Below are 16,380 nucleotides of genomic sequence, written 5' to 3' on the forward strand. Positions count from 1 at the left end.
TGGCTGTCTGAAAGGCGGACCCTGACCTTTGGGGCAGCCAGGTTGGTCGGACGCCCGAGGGCACTGATCCCGAGGTATTCGCCGCCAGTGGGCTGGGGGACTTGGGACATCGTTGCTGCTGCTGCTCCAAGTTAACACTGATATATAGGAGAAATGCACTAAAACACTTTTCAGTGACCTCTTTTGATCCACACAACCACCTTGGTGCCATCCTGTTATCCCCAGTTCTAGACGGATTATGTGATCTGCCTGCCCACGGTCACACAGCCAATACGGGTTTAGTTTAAATCCACTGGCTGCATGATCCTAGAAAGGTCACGTCACCTCTGTCTGCCTCAGTTTCCTTGACTGTGAAAGGGGCTTCCCCCGGGGCTGTTGTGAGGCTTAAATGATATAACTACAAAATGCTCAGAATAGTGCATGGCATATAGACGCTGTATACATGCTTATTCCCTTGCTGCTTCCTTTCCACGTTACAGTCAAGGTGGGGACTGACATTTCACCCTTCCCCCATCCCTAACCTCTGCTTGACCTCCCACCTCTTCGCCAGCTGATAGACTCCGCCCTCCCACGTGACAATTATCTCAGGCCACGTGATTCACGATCCTTTTTCTTTTCCCATTTCCACTTTGCCAAAATACGCCTCCCAGCCTCACGTGATTCCGCCTATCAACGTGATTGGCTCCTCCCTTTCCTCGTTGATCGAACCAGGCTGCATCTGCCCCTTGCCCGACTCCAAAATGGCAGCCTCTCACTGCGCGCGCCCGATCTGCCGGACCTCCTCATTTCCCTTGCCTGCCCAGCCCCTCCCTCCCTCCGTTTCTTCTCCGGCCCTCACCTTTGCGCCTTTCTATTGGTTGGAAATAGTCCCGCCCTTCAAAAGAGGTCCCTGCCATTGGCCGAGGCGCGCTGCTCCTCACAGCAATCCTCCCCCCATTCCCATCTTCGCCCCCCGCCCCTCCCCCCCGCCCTCAACCCCGGGAGGTATTTTCCATTCCGGTGGGGGTTGGGGGGGAGGGGAAAAGGCTGAGGAGGAGTGGGGGGCCTTAGGAGAAGGGGAGGTGACCAGGGAAGAGGGGGGCATCCGGTGGAGCCGGGGCCCCCAGGCTCCGTCAGGAGGAAGCGGGAAGGCGCCCTGGCGGTCACTGAAGTCGGGACGGGGCCGGCAGCCGGACAAGCCCGCAGCCTGGCCGCGCCACCCGGACCCGTCCTGCTGCGGCGCAGGTGCCCCTAGAGGAGGCCGTCCCGCGCCCCCGGGGCCCCCGCCGGTGAGTCTCGCGCTTGCTCGCCGCGCGCCACCCGTTGGCCCCGGCCCCGTTGCCTCTCTTCTTTAGCACTGCTGCTGTCGCTAACGGCCGCCGGCCTCGTCCCTCAGGGGCTGCTGCCGCTGATTGCGTTCTCTTCTCCCCCGCGCGCCGGCGTGTGCCGCCCGCGCTCCTCGCGCGGCCCCAGGGGGCCGGGATGGGCGGCTCCGGGAGCCGAGCACTGGTTTGGGGCTGGCGCGGCGTCCTCACGGGCCGGCTTCTGGATGAGATTACCGAAGGAGCCCGGGCACTGGTAGGAGGTGAGAACGAGGCCGGCCGGGCGCAGCGGGGGAGGGGGTGGACTCGCCTGACCCAGAACTGGGGACCCGGACTATGGGAAGGGCCACGTTGGCGGGGACTCCGGGCAGGCAGCACCCGAGGTCTGAGTCCAGGTCCGGATTTGGACCGGGCCGGCGGTGGTGATAGAGGTGGAAAAGGGGGTGGGGAGAGAGGCTGACTGCTGGGCCGAGGGCGGGGGTCCAGAGCCGGGCCTTCCCGGTTGCGGGACCTAGACTAAGAAAAAGAGATGTTTGACCTGGGTGGCGAAGGATGCGGTAATGGGGACTCAGTGCTCCCAGTCTGAAGGGTCACTTTGGGGGAGGGAGCGGCTGAATCCCTAGTGTGCCCGGGAAGGGGCTGATTTTAAGAGAGTGCATCTTAGAGATAGTCAAACCAAAAACCTGAGTTAATGCCCCAAACTTTTAAGAGGCGAGTTTGGTGCCGGGAGGAGGATTTGACATTTGGACACGCTCTCTCTCTCACTTGGACACTTCTCTCAAACAGAGAAGCTCCTCAGAGAAGCGCTAGACCAGCACTCGTTATTCTTAAATTGTATATTTTGCATTTTGCCCTTATACAAACACCACAGTTACAAATAGGAACTAATTTCTAATAACTTAGTCCACGGGTTTAGTTAAGTTGCTTAGCAAATTTAACATTTGCATTGTATTAGTTTGTCTCTACATTTAACTAATCATAATCAGTTTAAATATGCTTGGAATGATAATCATATTTTACCACTTTAAAGCTATAAGTTTAAACATTATTTTCTAGTTGGTTGATTGTAATATTATTAACAACTGAGAGGGAAATGTTAGCCGAGGCCCAGAAAGCATTTTTTAAATCAAGTTGAATATCTTCTAAAAGTAGGGTATCCTAAAGTCAGAATCTAATCTCATTGTTAATAACCTTGCTTTTACATAACATTCATTTAAAAATTTGGCTAGCAACAGAAAATGCACACAATGGCCTGCCGTTAATTTCGGAAATTTCACTAAGATTAAAGCAAGCAGGAAAAATAATGAATTATGCCTTCTTGAACATATATTCATATAAGAAATAGCATACAAAAAGTTAGTGGAATATTGTGAAACTTTTTCGAGGAAAAAGTTAGTTTACAATTTTTTTTCTCTATCTGAAAAAAATACCTATAAAGGTTTTGGCAGTTGCTTTTTAATGGACATTTATTGTATCTAAAATTTAACAGATTTCTTATGTTTTGATGCATAGAACAGTGGCCTAAAATGACTTGAAAAATAATACATTCATATTTATGTGTTCTACTTTGAAGTTTATTTGAAGCGAAAGTGTATTTCTGTATTTTCTCTCATCTGAGCTTAGCCAGTTGCCAGGGAAGTTCCTGCTTATGGCGTGCAAACAACTTATTCAAAACATGACAAATCTGCCAGCATTTATAAGAATACATACATTTTGTTTTATATATAAATGTATGCATACCACAAAGTTTTTAAATGTGCAAATACATATATACACACATATATGTCTTGTGTGAATAATTTATATTTTGCATTGTGGTTTTTATTGCTACTAAGTCCTTTATATTATCTAATTTATTTTCATAGCATTTTAAAAATAGAATCCTGAATTTCAGAGATAATCAGTTTTGCAGGTGAAGAAATTACAGCTCACAATCTAGTGACTTATCCAAGGTCATAGAGTGACAAAGCTTGTATTCTGATGCTAGGCCTGCTTTTCCTCTGTGTACATGTGTGCATTCATGTATAAAATGTATTCCAAAATCAACTATAAAATATTTTTGGATTATTTCATGTTTTGAATTGTCACTGACATTTCATCTGTATTAAAAGGATTATATAGTTGATTTATAATATCTTTCAAATGAGAATGAACTTGACTACCCTTAAATTGGACAACTTGAAGAATACTTTTCCTAAGTGCTTCCTCTTTTTGAAGAAAGGAAATCATTTAAGTATCATCTATATCTGTCATTTAAAATTATAATTTTTTAAATTGGAAGGACTCTTTAGCTACAAGAAGTGATTTCTTTTATTCTTATTTTAAAATTTCATTCTAAACAAGATTCTTTGACATTCGTTTATGTCTTTAAAGCTCATATGGATTGTTTATGTCATTAAAGTAGATTTTTATCCCATTTGTCAATGCAATTTAAAGTTCCAAAAAGTCGCCTAGAGCAGAGAACTTAAGTGGCCATGTCCAAAGTCACACAGTCCATGTGTGTTAGAAGTGGGACTTAAACAAAACATTTAGGTCTTCCTGAGAAGGCTAGCTTTTTTTCCTTATGATATGCTGACCCTCAAAATAAAAAAAGAAAATCTAGCAATTAAAAAAATGGATTTTTAGTCATCCTTTAAGAATTGCGATTGATGCAATTCCATGATCAGTTCAGATGAATTAATTCTCATTTCCTTCGCTTGACTTAGACATATGTATAAATCATCTATTCAACAAACATTCAGCTTATGTCATATTTGGGGGTATTCAATGCATGCACTTTTAATTACAACATCCTAGATTGGTTTCTTTTTACTTTATTTAATAGAATATAATATGCTTGTTATACATAGTAAATGAAAGTATACATGCACATTAAAATTTAGTGGTTTTCTTTCTATGTGCTTTTAGAATTGCTTATTGAGCCAGTTTTCCTTCTTGTCACCTGTCTTCATGGAAGATCTTTTTGTAGCAGTTTTGTTATAGAATCACACACTAATTTTATGGCTCACAATTAAGTCACTTCTCCATGCCATGGCTTACTTACATATGAAATGGGAACAATATTTGTACTTATTGTTGAGATTATTGAGAAGAAAGTACTTGTAAAACCTTTTTTTTTTAATTATAATTTTTTATTGACAGAACCCATGCCAGAGTAATTTTTTACAACTTTATCCCTTGCACTCACTTCTGTTCCGATTTTTCCCTTCCCTCCCTCCACCCCCTCCCCGAGATGGCAAGCCAGTCCTATACATGTTAAATATGCCACAGTATATCCTAATACAATATATGTGTGCAGAATCGAACATTCTCTTGTTGTACAGGAAGAATTGTATTCAGAGGTACTTGTAAAACCTTAAAGCACTATATAAATTCATTGTTTTGATTAAGACCTAGTGTATGCTAGGCCCTGTGCTTAATGCTGGAGATAAAAAGACATCATTTTGTTGAAGCTCCTGCTCTTAGGAAGTTTACATTCTTTTGAGGAAGAGAGAAAAAAGGAGAGGAGAAAATCAGGTATATATTCAAAATAATCACAAAGTTATTAGTTTGGATGATTGGGGGTTGAGGTTAGGGTGAGGCTCACTAACAGTATGGGACTGGGACCTGGAGTAGGTGAGGCTTAAGCTAACCCTTAAAGGAAATGAGGGATTTTAAGTGGCTGGGGTGCCCAAGGATACATACCAAGCTAGGGTCAGATCATTTGCAAAGGCAGAGGTGGGAGATGGAATGTCCTATACAGGGAACACGTTTGGAATGTAGAGTTCCTAAAAGGAATTAATGTGCAGTAAGCCTAGGAAGGTAAGCTAAAGCTAGATTGTGAAGGGCTTAAGTGCCAAATGAGGAATTTGTATTTGATCCTATAGCAGTAGAGCCACTTGAGCTCTTTGAGTAGAGAGGACTGATGTGGTCAGACTCCAGGAATATCATTTTTGGCTGCTATGAGTAAAGTAGCGGACCGGAGGTAGGGGGAACCAATTAAGAGACATATAGTAGTCCAGTCAAGACCCTGGAATAATTAGCATTGTGAATAAACATGAAGCATGAGAGGCTGCTAAACTGACTAGGCTTAGCAACTAGGGGGATGAGAGAGACTAAATACTTAATGGAACCTCCATGGTTGTGGACCTGGGTGACCAAAGGATATGTAACAGTTAAAATAGGAAAACATTCTAATAAAAAAGAAAAGTTGTAAGATCAGGAGGTCTTTTTAATTAAACTCAGTTGCAGAAATTAGGAATATCCAAATTTTAATGCTGGCTGCATTATTTTTTTTTTGATGTTGACCACTTGAAAATCACTAAACTTTGTCTCCTGTTGAGTTGAAATTATTCTGATTTTATAGGTAAAATACTAGGTTTTAGTTAGGCTATATGAAATGTTATTCCAGTTTTTACAAATGTAATTCTTATATTCATTTGTACCAAAGTTATATTACAATGTCATGGCCATAAGCCATCGGTGGCTTATGATGATGGTGACAGTTTGAGTTTGCCTCTTTGATTAATGACATCTTTCTTAAAGAAGCTTTGATTTCTTTTTTCTCCTGTAAGTCTGACTCTTTAAGGTTTTTACTATTGCCATTCCTTAGTTCATTGCACTCTTAGCCCTTCCACTCATATTGCATTTTTTAATTCTTACCTTCACATAGAACTTATCATCTTGTTTCTCTTATACCTGAAACCTTAATATGTATGCTTAATGTGATGAAATGAGATGAAGAATGCACAATGCTGTGTGAATCTTAAAGTACCACATGAATGTGAACTATTATAATGATGGAATTTCCTGTTCCTCGTTTTAACTAGTTCTTTGTGACATACATGGCAGCAACTTCATTGGGTTCATTTGATGTGTGCTATGTCCTTGAATGCACTTTTTGTATTTTCCAATTTTAATACTTCTGTTATGCCTATTTTATGGGTGAGACACTTAGAAAGGGATGAAAAAAATCAATAATACAGTTTTATATCTGTTTCTGGGCTCAGGAAACCATTATGTTTATAAGGTTGATGAACTAGCAAGGGAATAGCTGTTAGATCTTGAGTGACACCAGAAAAACTAAGCATTACTCATGGATTCCTTTCTTGGGCATAAGCAGGAGAATAAGACAAAGAGACAGAAAAAGAATGGGGAAAGGGGAAGACAGGAAGGGGAGAAATAGACAAAAAGATTAGGTACACAGGATGCAGAATTGTTCCATCTGCAATGACAATAGTATAGATTGGCCACCCCAATGAAAAATAAACCATTCTTCCAACTTTCTAGATTATCTAGAGCCATGCTAGATTCTATCATGCTAAAACAGAACCAAAACAGTCCATTTCTTCCAAGAATTTACATTCAGTGTCACTTAAATACAGATATACCATATCTAATTAGTTGCCTAGTCTTATTGATTCTTTCACAACTTTAGCCTTAGTCTTCAGTTTCTTTCATCTCCATCTGCCCTGTGTAGTTTGTCAAAATAATTTTCCAGAAACATCTGTTTGAACATGTTACTTCCCTGTTTAGGGATCTGCCATGACTTCCTGGGACCTCTAAGATAAAAATATCTTTTAGAATTCTGATTTCAAGAAAATTAGTCTTATGTCATGAGGAAATTGTTCTTAATCACCCTTGTTGTTAGTGGATCTCTCCTTCAGAATATCTTTCATTTATCAGTTGATAATGTATTCCTCAGTATAAAGCAAGCTTCTTGAAATTAGGAAATTTTAACAATTTGTGCTCACAATCCAGCTTTAGATATATAAAGTATTTAAATAAGTTCTTTAAACTGAAAAGTAATGAACTCATCCTACAATTCAGATGTTAAGTTACAATTTTATCATGGTTACATGGTTTCAGGACATTAGCCCAAGGCATTTTGCTGAGGAAAGGGGAGATTGAAGCTCTTTCTTTGAGGAGCCCTAGCATATTAAGTGTATGACATTAAAGTTGGAGATTTTAGAAGCTTGTTAAATGTGGATTTCAAAAGTCATCAGTAATGCCACATTACATTGAATTATATACATAGTTCATTTTCCCACTCAATTGGCTCATTCTTCCCTTAGGTGTATATCCAATTCCATAGTATAATGAATTGTTTTACAACCAGCTTGTATTGTGTGGTTTATCATAAAAATAAACAGAAGAATAACTTATCTTTTAGATAGTTTGTCAACCATGCATTAGATCATAGATCCATGGATCCATGGATGGAATGGAAATTTAAAAATATATATATGAGAATTTCATAGTATTTAATAGAACAATGTATATCATTGTCCTACATATCTTTATCTTTTTCTTTGTTAAATAAACTGCCAGTTAAATAAGTTATAAGAAAAAAAAAAAAAACATCCAAGAGTGAATCTAACTCTTTCCAAAATTTAGAGGGGACAAATATGCATATGGAAGTTAGGAATAAAAATTGTGAAAGTGTCTTAAAGTATTTGATAATTCAGCATATGATATAACTAAACTTAATCAAACAAAATTAAAAAAAATTTACTTTCATATGGGATAATGTGATGAAATTTGGATTTTTAAACTTTACATTTTCTTTAAAAATAAGGATATTTTTTGAGTTTGCTTAGAAGGAATATTCTTGAAGGATAATTATTCTGAATTGCTCATTCATATTAGCCTTAGTGAAAGGTGCTTTTTAATTCTAATTACTGAAAAATTAGTCAACATCTTTGAATATTCCGGGTGAAAGAAAACCTGTTCAAAAGAAATAAAGGCTCACTTAGCCTCATGGTTGGCAAGAGTTCCCAGTTTACTTCTCAAACTCCTGCTCTACTGTTTCTTATCCAGAATCATTCTCTGGATAAATGACGACCTCTTGCTAATTCTTTTTGTATTTTAATCAGATGAATTTTAATAAATATTTATTAAAATAAGTACTTTAGCGAATCTGAGATGTTAGCATTGTTGTGGGCCCTTCCTCTAAAAGTGCTTAGTAAGGGCTTTATTATAGTTGGTGACATGAATTTTTTAATATTCCAGAATATTAAACTCCAATTGCCTCAGCAAAAAAAAAAAAAAAAAAAAAAAACAACAACAACAACAACACATACACATAAAATAAAAGCTAACTTGTAGCTTTACTATGTTCTGGAATAGCCTGAATATTAAAAATTCTGGAACAGCCTATAGGGGCTTATCTAACATTAGATACTCTCTTAGGCCTATGGAATGCTCACAATAATTATTGGTAGTTCAGTGTATATAGTTTCTGTGTACTCTGTGGGGCATTTTCTAGAAATCTTTCTACTGTCAAAAAACTACCTTTAAACTTCCCATTTCTTCAGTTCTTCCATACGTCCCTTTTACCGTCTATTAGTGATTGAAACCTGTCTTTTCCCCAAAGATACTCTCACTTAATATCTTCTCTTGCATATGCTTCATGCTAATGCAAAGATTCTTACTCCTTTGCCTATTTGTTAGAGCTCATGGACATTCAGTTTTAAAATGCATAAAATAGGGGCAACTAGATGGTACAGTGTCTAGAGCACCAGCCCTGAAGTCAGGAGGACCTAAGTTCAAATCTGGCCTCAGACATTTAATACTTCCTAGCTGTGTGACTCTGGACAAGTCATGTAACTCCAATTGCCTCAGCAAAAAAAAAAAAAAAACAACAACACATACACATAAAATAAAAGCTAACTTGTAGCTCTACTATGTTCTGGGCACTGTGCTAAGTTTTTTATAATTATTAACTTACTTGATCCTCACGAAGACCATGGAAGGTAAATGCTATTATAATCTCCACTTTACAGAATAGGAAATTGAGGCAAATAGCGTCGCAGGCAGTGTTCGAGACTGGATTTGAATTTAGGTCTTCTTAACTCTATCCAATATTCTACCCGTTTGACTTTACAAAGAATTACAAAGTAAACCAATTAGATTGAAATGTAAGTATCAAAATATATTCTAAAAAAAAATTCATTGGCCTTTGATTAGGAATGCTTCCACTTTATTAATAGAGTCACAGATCTTATTCTTCCTACTAGGCTGTAAACTCATTGGGAGCAGGGGCTTATTTTTTCCCCCACCTTTGTCCAGTGCCTCCCTAGCAAAGTGCCTTATTCTTCCTAAGAGCTTGGAAACTTTGTTGGAATTAAATTAAGATAATGCATGAAACTTTTGCCTAGCAAACTCCCATTGCCTAGAATGTTTATATAATAACTTGTGACTGTAGACATTGTAATGAGTCTTTTAAGCATCTAGTTTATAGACTATTAAAAGTCAAAAATAAATTGATTCTTGTATTTGATGAATCATAGTAAAGCCCACTTCTTACCTAACTCAAGAGGGGAAGTAGTGATGAGGATAATTCCAGAACTATTTATAAATGAATTTTATATGTATTTTTTGAACATAGATATACCTGTTCTTGAAATTATAAATAATACTTCATATAGTACTTTACAATTGTATGTTCACATTAATCTTATTTGAATAAAACCATGTTATAAAGACAAAAGATGGGGGGGTGGCTAAAAATATTGTCAGTTTTCCCATTCTGCTCATCCAAGGGATTCATTCAATAAATGTGTATTTAGTTCCTCTCTGCCAGGCAGATTTGAAACAACCTAGTGGAGTGACTAGATAGCTGGTTCCTATGTCAAGAATACACGTTAAAATTCTACTTGTGCTTAAGACCCTGAGCAGGTCAACTAACTTTGTATTTCTTCCTTCTGTCTCTCTATTCACCTGAAAAAAATTTTAAGTTGAGAACAGTTACCATTCCATATTGATAGAAAAAGGTTCCTCATTATTGATCTGGCTTTTCCTTTGTCAGGTAAGTGAGGAAGATAAAAAAATTATTAGAAAGGATATCTCCTTGCAAAGTTTATAGTTCTAATAAGGAATCTATTTTCCTTTTCATAACCAAATTCCTATACTCGTCTACTTTCTTGTTTCATTTTATAATCTCTTGCAGTCTGACTTATGTTCTTATTATTTGCTTTCTCCATATTTACCAATGATTTAAATATTTTTAAAAATTCTTCTCATTTATTATTGCTCTTAACCACTCTAGCCTTTGACACGCTTTGCTTCACATCTTTTCCTCCATTTACTGCTTCTTTAATTTTTGTGTTTTTCTCTCTGTTGTGTTTTTCCTACCTGTAAGACTGGTCCATTTGGGTCTCCACTGTAAGTTCATAACGCAGGTCCCCAAATCCTCAAGGATTTGATCTTTCCCATTTCTCTACTTCTACTCTCAGTGATCTCATCTGTTTTTATAGATTCTGCTATCAATTTTATGCAGAGGATTCCCACCTAATAGCTTTTATATCTCATACAGTTGTAACTAGCTACCTTTTAGATATTTACCCTTTCAATTTATAAGAATCCCAAACCAATATTCTCCCCCAAAAAACCTATCCTATCATATAATCTGACATTCCTGTTTATCTTGAGGGTACCACCATTCTTCCTTCTCTAGTTGAACCCTAAGACTCATCCTGCCTCTCTCCTCTCTTTCATACTTTACTAATCACTTGTCAAGTCTTGTTGACTTTACCTTATTCTAACATCCATCCCCTTTTCTCTTGTACCAAATCACTTTAGATCCTCATCACTTTTTGCCTAGATTATTGCATTAGCTTCCTAATTGATTGCCTTATCACAACTTTTCCACTTTATCTTTCATATACCTGCTAAATTGATACTCTTAAATTGAAGGGAATGATGACATTCCTTTGCTTGACAAATGTGAGTGGCTCCCCACTGCCTTTATTATTATTAATTTTTTTAAGAGAAGAAGCTGGTTAAGTTATTATTGTTGTTATTATGGAAAAATAATCTTTATCTTTTTTATTTCAATAGTATTTTTTTAAGTTACATGTAATGATAGTTTTCAACATTCATTTTTATAAGATTTTGAATCTACTCCTTTACTCTCTCTCTCCCCAAGACAGCATGCAATCTGATAAAAGTTATACTACACACACACACACACACACACACACACACACACACACACACACATATATACACATACATATATATATATAATCATTTAAAACATATTTTCACTTTAGTCATATTGTGGAAGAAAAATCAGAACAAAAGGAGAAAACCACACACACAAAAAAGCAAACAACAAAAATAAAGTGAAAATAGTATGCTTTAGTCTTTATTCAAAATCCATAGTTTTTTCTTTGGCTGAGAATGACATTTTCTATCCCAAGTCTATTGGGATTGTCTTGGATCACTATATTGCTAAGAAAAGCTAGGTCTATCATAATTGATCATCAGATAATTTTGCTGTTACTCCCATTTCCTTTAAGTTAAAATACAAACTCTTCTTTTTGGTGTTAAAGTCTTTTTCAGTATGGTTCTAGTCTGTCTTTCTTGATTGATTGTACATTCTCCCTCAGATACTCTCAGATACTCAGATTACTTTGGACAGAATGGATTACTTGCTGCTTCCCACTTATAACATTTCAACTCTTACAGTGTGCCCTTGTTCCTGCCGTGCCCTGTGCCTACAGTGTTCTTTCTCAATTTTGCATTTTAGAATTCCTATTTAAATGAATGAATGGGAAGGCATTTATTAACTGCACATAATATACTATGTTACAAAACATTGGGGGTACAGAGAAAAGAGTGAAATCACTGCCCTCGAGGAGCTCACATTCTAATAGTAGAGCTTTCAGCAGCATGGCAGATGAAAAGGCCCTATGATTCTTCAGGTATATGCAGATGCTAATGCATTTTCTTTGTTATTTTCACTGACAAAATCATTATTCGTCATTTCAAACCATTTGACAGTATGAAGGACCTTCATATCCAGAACCTGATTTTTCTGGGTTGTAACTAGCTGTGATTACTGAGGAAGTGGAGAAGCAGTTGCTATGTTGCTTCCAAAGATGATAAGGTTAGAAGCAGTCCCACTAGGGGGAACTGATATTCCCAAGATTCTTGCCTGATTTTACCTGGCTGTTAATGGCAGTTAATCAGAGATTGGTGTTTTTAGTAATGAGGAATATTCACCCTTTTTCCACAAGTTGGTCCCTTCAGTGATGGCTGTAGGGCCCTGGCTGGAAGCAGAGGTGATGATCTGGGGAGGGAGGGAGAAAGAGATGAAGAAAAGAGGATGTAAATAAACACTGAAGATTTTTTTGGATTGGAGAAAGGAAGACTCTTTTAGTGGTAATGTGAAAGATGAGGGAGATAGTGAAAGTTATGGAGCCCAGTTGGGCAATTAGTACAGTATTTTAGGCAGAACTGCTTAGAACCTGAACTATAGTGATGGCCTTGTGATCATACATTGGACTTTGGAGGTCATTGAGTCTGGTCCTCTTTGTTCCCCCCCTACCCCCCAGGTAATTTATTTTCCACAAGAGACTCATAAGTACTCATTGATTAAAAAATATAATGGAGTAGCTTAAAATTCTATTTCAGGAGGTTGATACTGAAAACATGAAACATTCCTCCCGCCTCAGAACAGATGAGTAGGCATTTTTCCTTCATCTGGCTCTACTGTTTGAACTTCTTCAAAGTTCAGAAGTGAAGCCAGACTATGGGTTGTGCTCATTCTTTTGTCAGTTGTAATCTTTTCGAAGAAATACTATAGTAATTGTTGGGGGCATCTCCTCTGGTGCATCTAATGTTAGAAAGGCCTAAATTCCCAAGGTAACTACTCACTCCTAAAAGGTCCCTCTCTTATGATCACTGTTTGGTTTCTATTCTCAGGGAAAGAAATAGAATAAAAAAGGAAGATCCTGACTCAGGCTCTTGGGGAGGAACCTCTGCTCTTGACAACCATATGCAAGCAGTTCTAAGCTATACCATATTCAGGAAAGTGACAAAAGATGTTAGGTCAAAGCTGTCCCTGCTTGTAAATTGACACAACAATCCTCCCATGGAAGAGACTGGAGAGTGGGGAGTGCTACCCCTAGGTTTGCTATATTGGTTCTAAATTTTCCTTCAGTATGAACCAGAACATATGTGGGGTCACATAGAAAGGATGGGAATGAGAAGAAGGGCTCATTGTTTTACCTCCATTACAAAAAAAATACTTTTTTCTCCCTGATAACTTAGAAAGTAGAGAAGTGGTTTTTGAACTTTTTCTATGACAAAAAATAATTCTGTACTTTTGAGCAAAAGTTGATCAAATATAATGCTCTTAAAAAAACAAACAAACAAACAAAAAAACAAATATAATGCTCTTTACTTAGTTCATTGCATTACTCAGAAACTAGGTGATACAGTCCATAGAGTGCTGGGCTTGCAATAATGAAGGCTCATTTTCCTGAATTCAGATCTATCCTCAGACTATATCTGTATGACTCTGGGCAAATCACTTCATTCTGTTGGCCTCAGTTTCCTCATTTATAAAATGAATTGGAGAAGAAAATGGCCAACTACTCCAGAATCTCTGCCAACTCCTGAAGAATGAGACACAATTGAAAAAAACCTGAAAAATAAAGCTATATCTATTCTTTTTACATCCTAGAAGGAAAATTTTTGCTCCATTAACTCTGGAACCTTCATTTAAGGATTTTGTTCAGAGTGTTTCTTTTGGACTTCTCCAATTTGCTCTCTGAAACCTCATCATTGAGAAACCTCTTTATCCTGTAAGATATGATTAGTCTTAGTATTTTAAATTTTTTCAGTTCTCTCTGATTCAAGGGTGAAATGATGAATTACAAAATCTTTTTTTAAGTAGGTGGCCAGCCCAGATTACTCATCTCTTTATTTTCTACCTGCCTACACGCTTTTGAACTTCTTTGACTGTCCAGGTATCCTTTCCCTACTTTCTTTTCAGCTTTTTATATTTATACTATTCCCTCATTAGATTGTAAGTCCTTAACAACTGGGACTATCTTTTTTTCTTTTTGTATCCCCAGAACTTTGGATAATTACTTACTCTTAATAAATGTGTATTGATTGACAGACTTTGTTCTTTTCTGATAGCTTTTGTGGCCAACACCCTTGGAGATTTCTTCTTCCCTTATCAATAGCCTTTCCCAACTATTTGGTTGTTGTTGTTGTTGTTTTGAAAAAGCATTTATTTTTATTTTGAATTTAAATTCAAAATAAAAATGAGATTTCCATAATTACACTTAAGATAGGGAGGATTTTATATGCAGCTTGCTTTTTTTTTAAATTTTGGATACATTTAGCATGTAATTTTCAGAGCCGCTCTGATTATAATTCTGGTTTTCCCTCTGTTCTGTTGTTCTGTTCTTTGCAGGGAGATCCCTTATCCATTTCTGTTCCTATTTAAAAAAAAAAAAAAAAAAGAATTGTTCTCTTGATTCTACTCACTTGACTCTGCATCAGCTCATAAAACCTTAATTTCACCCACAACTTCCCCTCCTCACCCCTAGGTCTGCATGTAGATGAGATATTTGTCCTTCAGTCGGCTTCTGTTCTCCATACCTTTCAGATGTCATTGACAGTATCTTACTTGAGGATATAATTCATCTGGACCAAGTTACTTGAATTCATTCAGGACAGTTAGGTGTTCTTTTTGTTCCTTACTTTGACTATTGATTTCTTCTTAGCCATTTTTATCTTGTCTATAATTTTCCTTGGAAGAGATAATAAGCAAAATATGTAGCAAATCATTGACCTTTCTCTTTGTCTTCTGTTGATCATGGTACTGCTTAACCATGAACAAGATCCTCCTTATCTTTTCTTCATCTTCTTTCCTCAGTATATTTAAAATGACAACAAAAAATATTTTGTTTAACTTTCCTTACCGCCTTAGCTTATTCTGATTTTAGCAACCCTGCCATTTTTCTTACAAGTACTGTGTCATACCTTTGTGTTCATCATTTATCTGCTCTTATTTTCATCTTCTATACATGACTTAACCTAATTTGGTTATGGAGTTAACTGTCCATTCATATTAGGGACTTTTCAGACACTTTTGTTTTCTTTATCAAAATTTTTTTTCTCTTTGTGTTTTCAGGCTTTTATTCTTGCGTTTCCCTTCTAAAATTTTGGCCAATGGGAATCTTTTATTTTTTCTCAACCCTTTGAAATGTGCTCTACAAAAATCTAGGGTGTATGCCATAATATGCCTGACTTTCTTCTCTGCCAAATATTCTAAGACGGTTACTCACTTCCTCCCCCAGATTCCCATTATTTCCATGAAAGCAACTAGTCCTTCCCCGTCATTTATAATTAAATATAGAATTTCTCTTTTATTGGTTCCTCTGTATTTTGAAGGTTGAAATTGTGACAAAAGGAAACTCCTAAGACATAGAATTTCTGTATAATTAGTGATCAGTTTATTTAAGCTAGCCAGCAGTTGATGATCAGTGGTATCTCTTGGTAATCATTGAAGGCTAAGGAGACCCTAAAATGCCTTGAATCCTTTCTGAAAGGGAACTTGACTGACAATTGAAAATCAACCTTGACTGGTGGATATTTAATGAGGAGGTACACTAAAAATCTTCAGCTCTTCCTGCTGACTGTATGGCCTGATCATGAAACTCAGAAGCCTCAAGTCTTCTGAGCAGAAGAATCCACCTTCAAACAGACCCCTCTGACTAATTTTCTTCTTAGTGAGTTGAGTTGCCCTAAACTGGAGGGGATCAAAGACAGGGGATTCTTTCTCTAAGCAAAGGCTTGCAGAGACTAGATTTTGTTGATACTCTATAAACAGAAATTGGGTCTCCCAATTGGGTGGAGTACTTTCCAAAATTAACTAGCATGTGCCTAGGGGCTAGAAACAAATCTCACCATTCAACCATATTCTTCAGAGATTGACCTTTTCAAGAATTGGGTTTTAACAGAAGGAAAAGGATGAATCAAAAATTAATAACTAGTCATATAATAGTAATTTCTCTCAAAATGATCATTAAGGCAAATTACCTGATAACAACAGAACCAGAATTCTAGCTGTAGTTGCATTTCTGCTGAACTCTCCCAGCATTCTTTAACAAACAATTTTAAAGTAACACTTCAAATCAAGTTCTGGAGTGACAGAGTCAACAAAGGGTGGGATGAGACATTTTTTCCAGACATTTTAGGAGGTGAGCAGGTAAGTCTTGTTATACAAGGTGGGAGCTGGTATGCAGTTCAGTACATGAGGCACACCACCAGCAGTGAAACTGAGACAGAAATA

The 16,380-nt window shown here is 37.5% G+C and overlaps 1 protein-coding gene across 3 annotated transcripts in view; it reads left to right on the top strand.

Moving 5' to 3' along the window:
- The first annotated feature begins 1,075 nt into the window (after window positions 1-1,075).
- The window catches only part of SOCS5 (suppressor of cytokine signaling 5), a 73,875-nt gene continuing 58,570 nt past the window's right edge, over window positions 1,076-16,380 (top strand). For 2 of the 3 annotated variants that reach the window (XM_051975216.1, XM_051975217.1), the window contains exon 1: window positions 1,076-1,268. The gene's annotated coding sequence lies outside the window, so the exon portion shown is untranslated. Of the gene's footprint in view, window positions 1,269-1,468; window positions 1,565-16,380 lie in introns of those variants that run through there. The other variant, XM_051975215.1, reaches the window with a different exon arrangement.

This window comes from Antechinus flavipes, chromosome 2 (genome assembly GCF_016432865.1).
Source record: "Antechinus flavipes isolate AdamAnt ecotype Samford, QLD, Australia chromosome 2, AdamAnt_v2, whole genome shotgun sequence".
Lineage (NCBI taxonomy): Eukaryota > Metazoa > Chordata > Mammalia > Dasyuromorphia > Dasyuridae > Antechinus > Antechinus flavipes.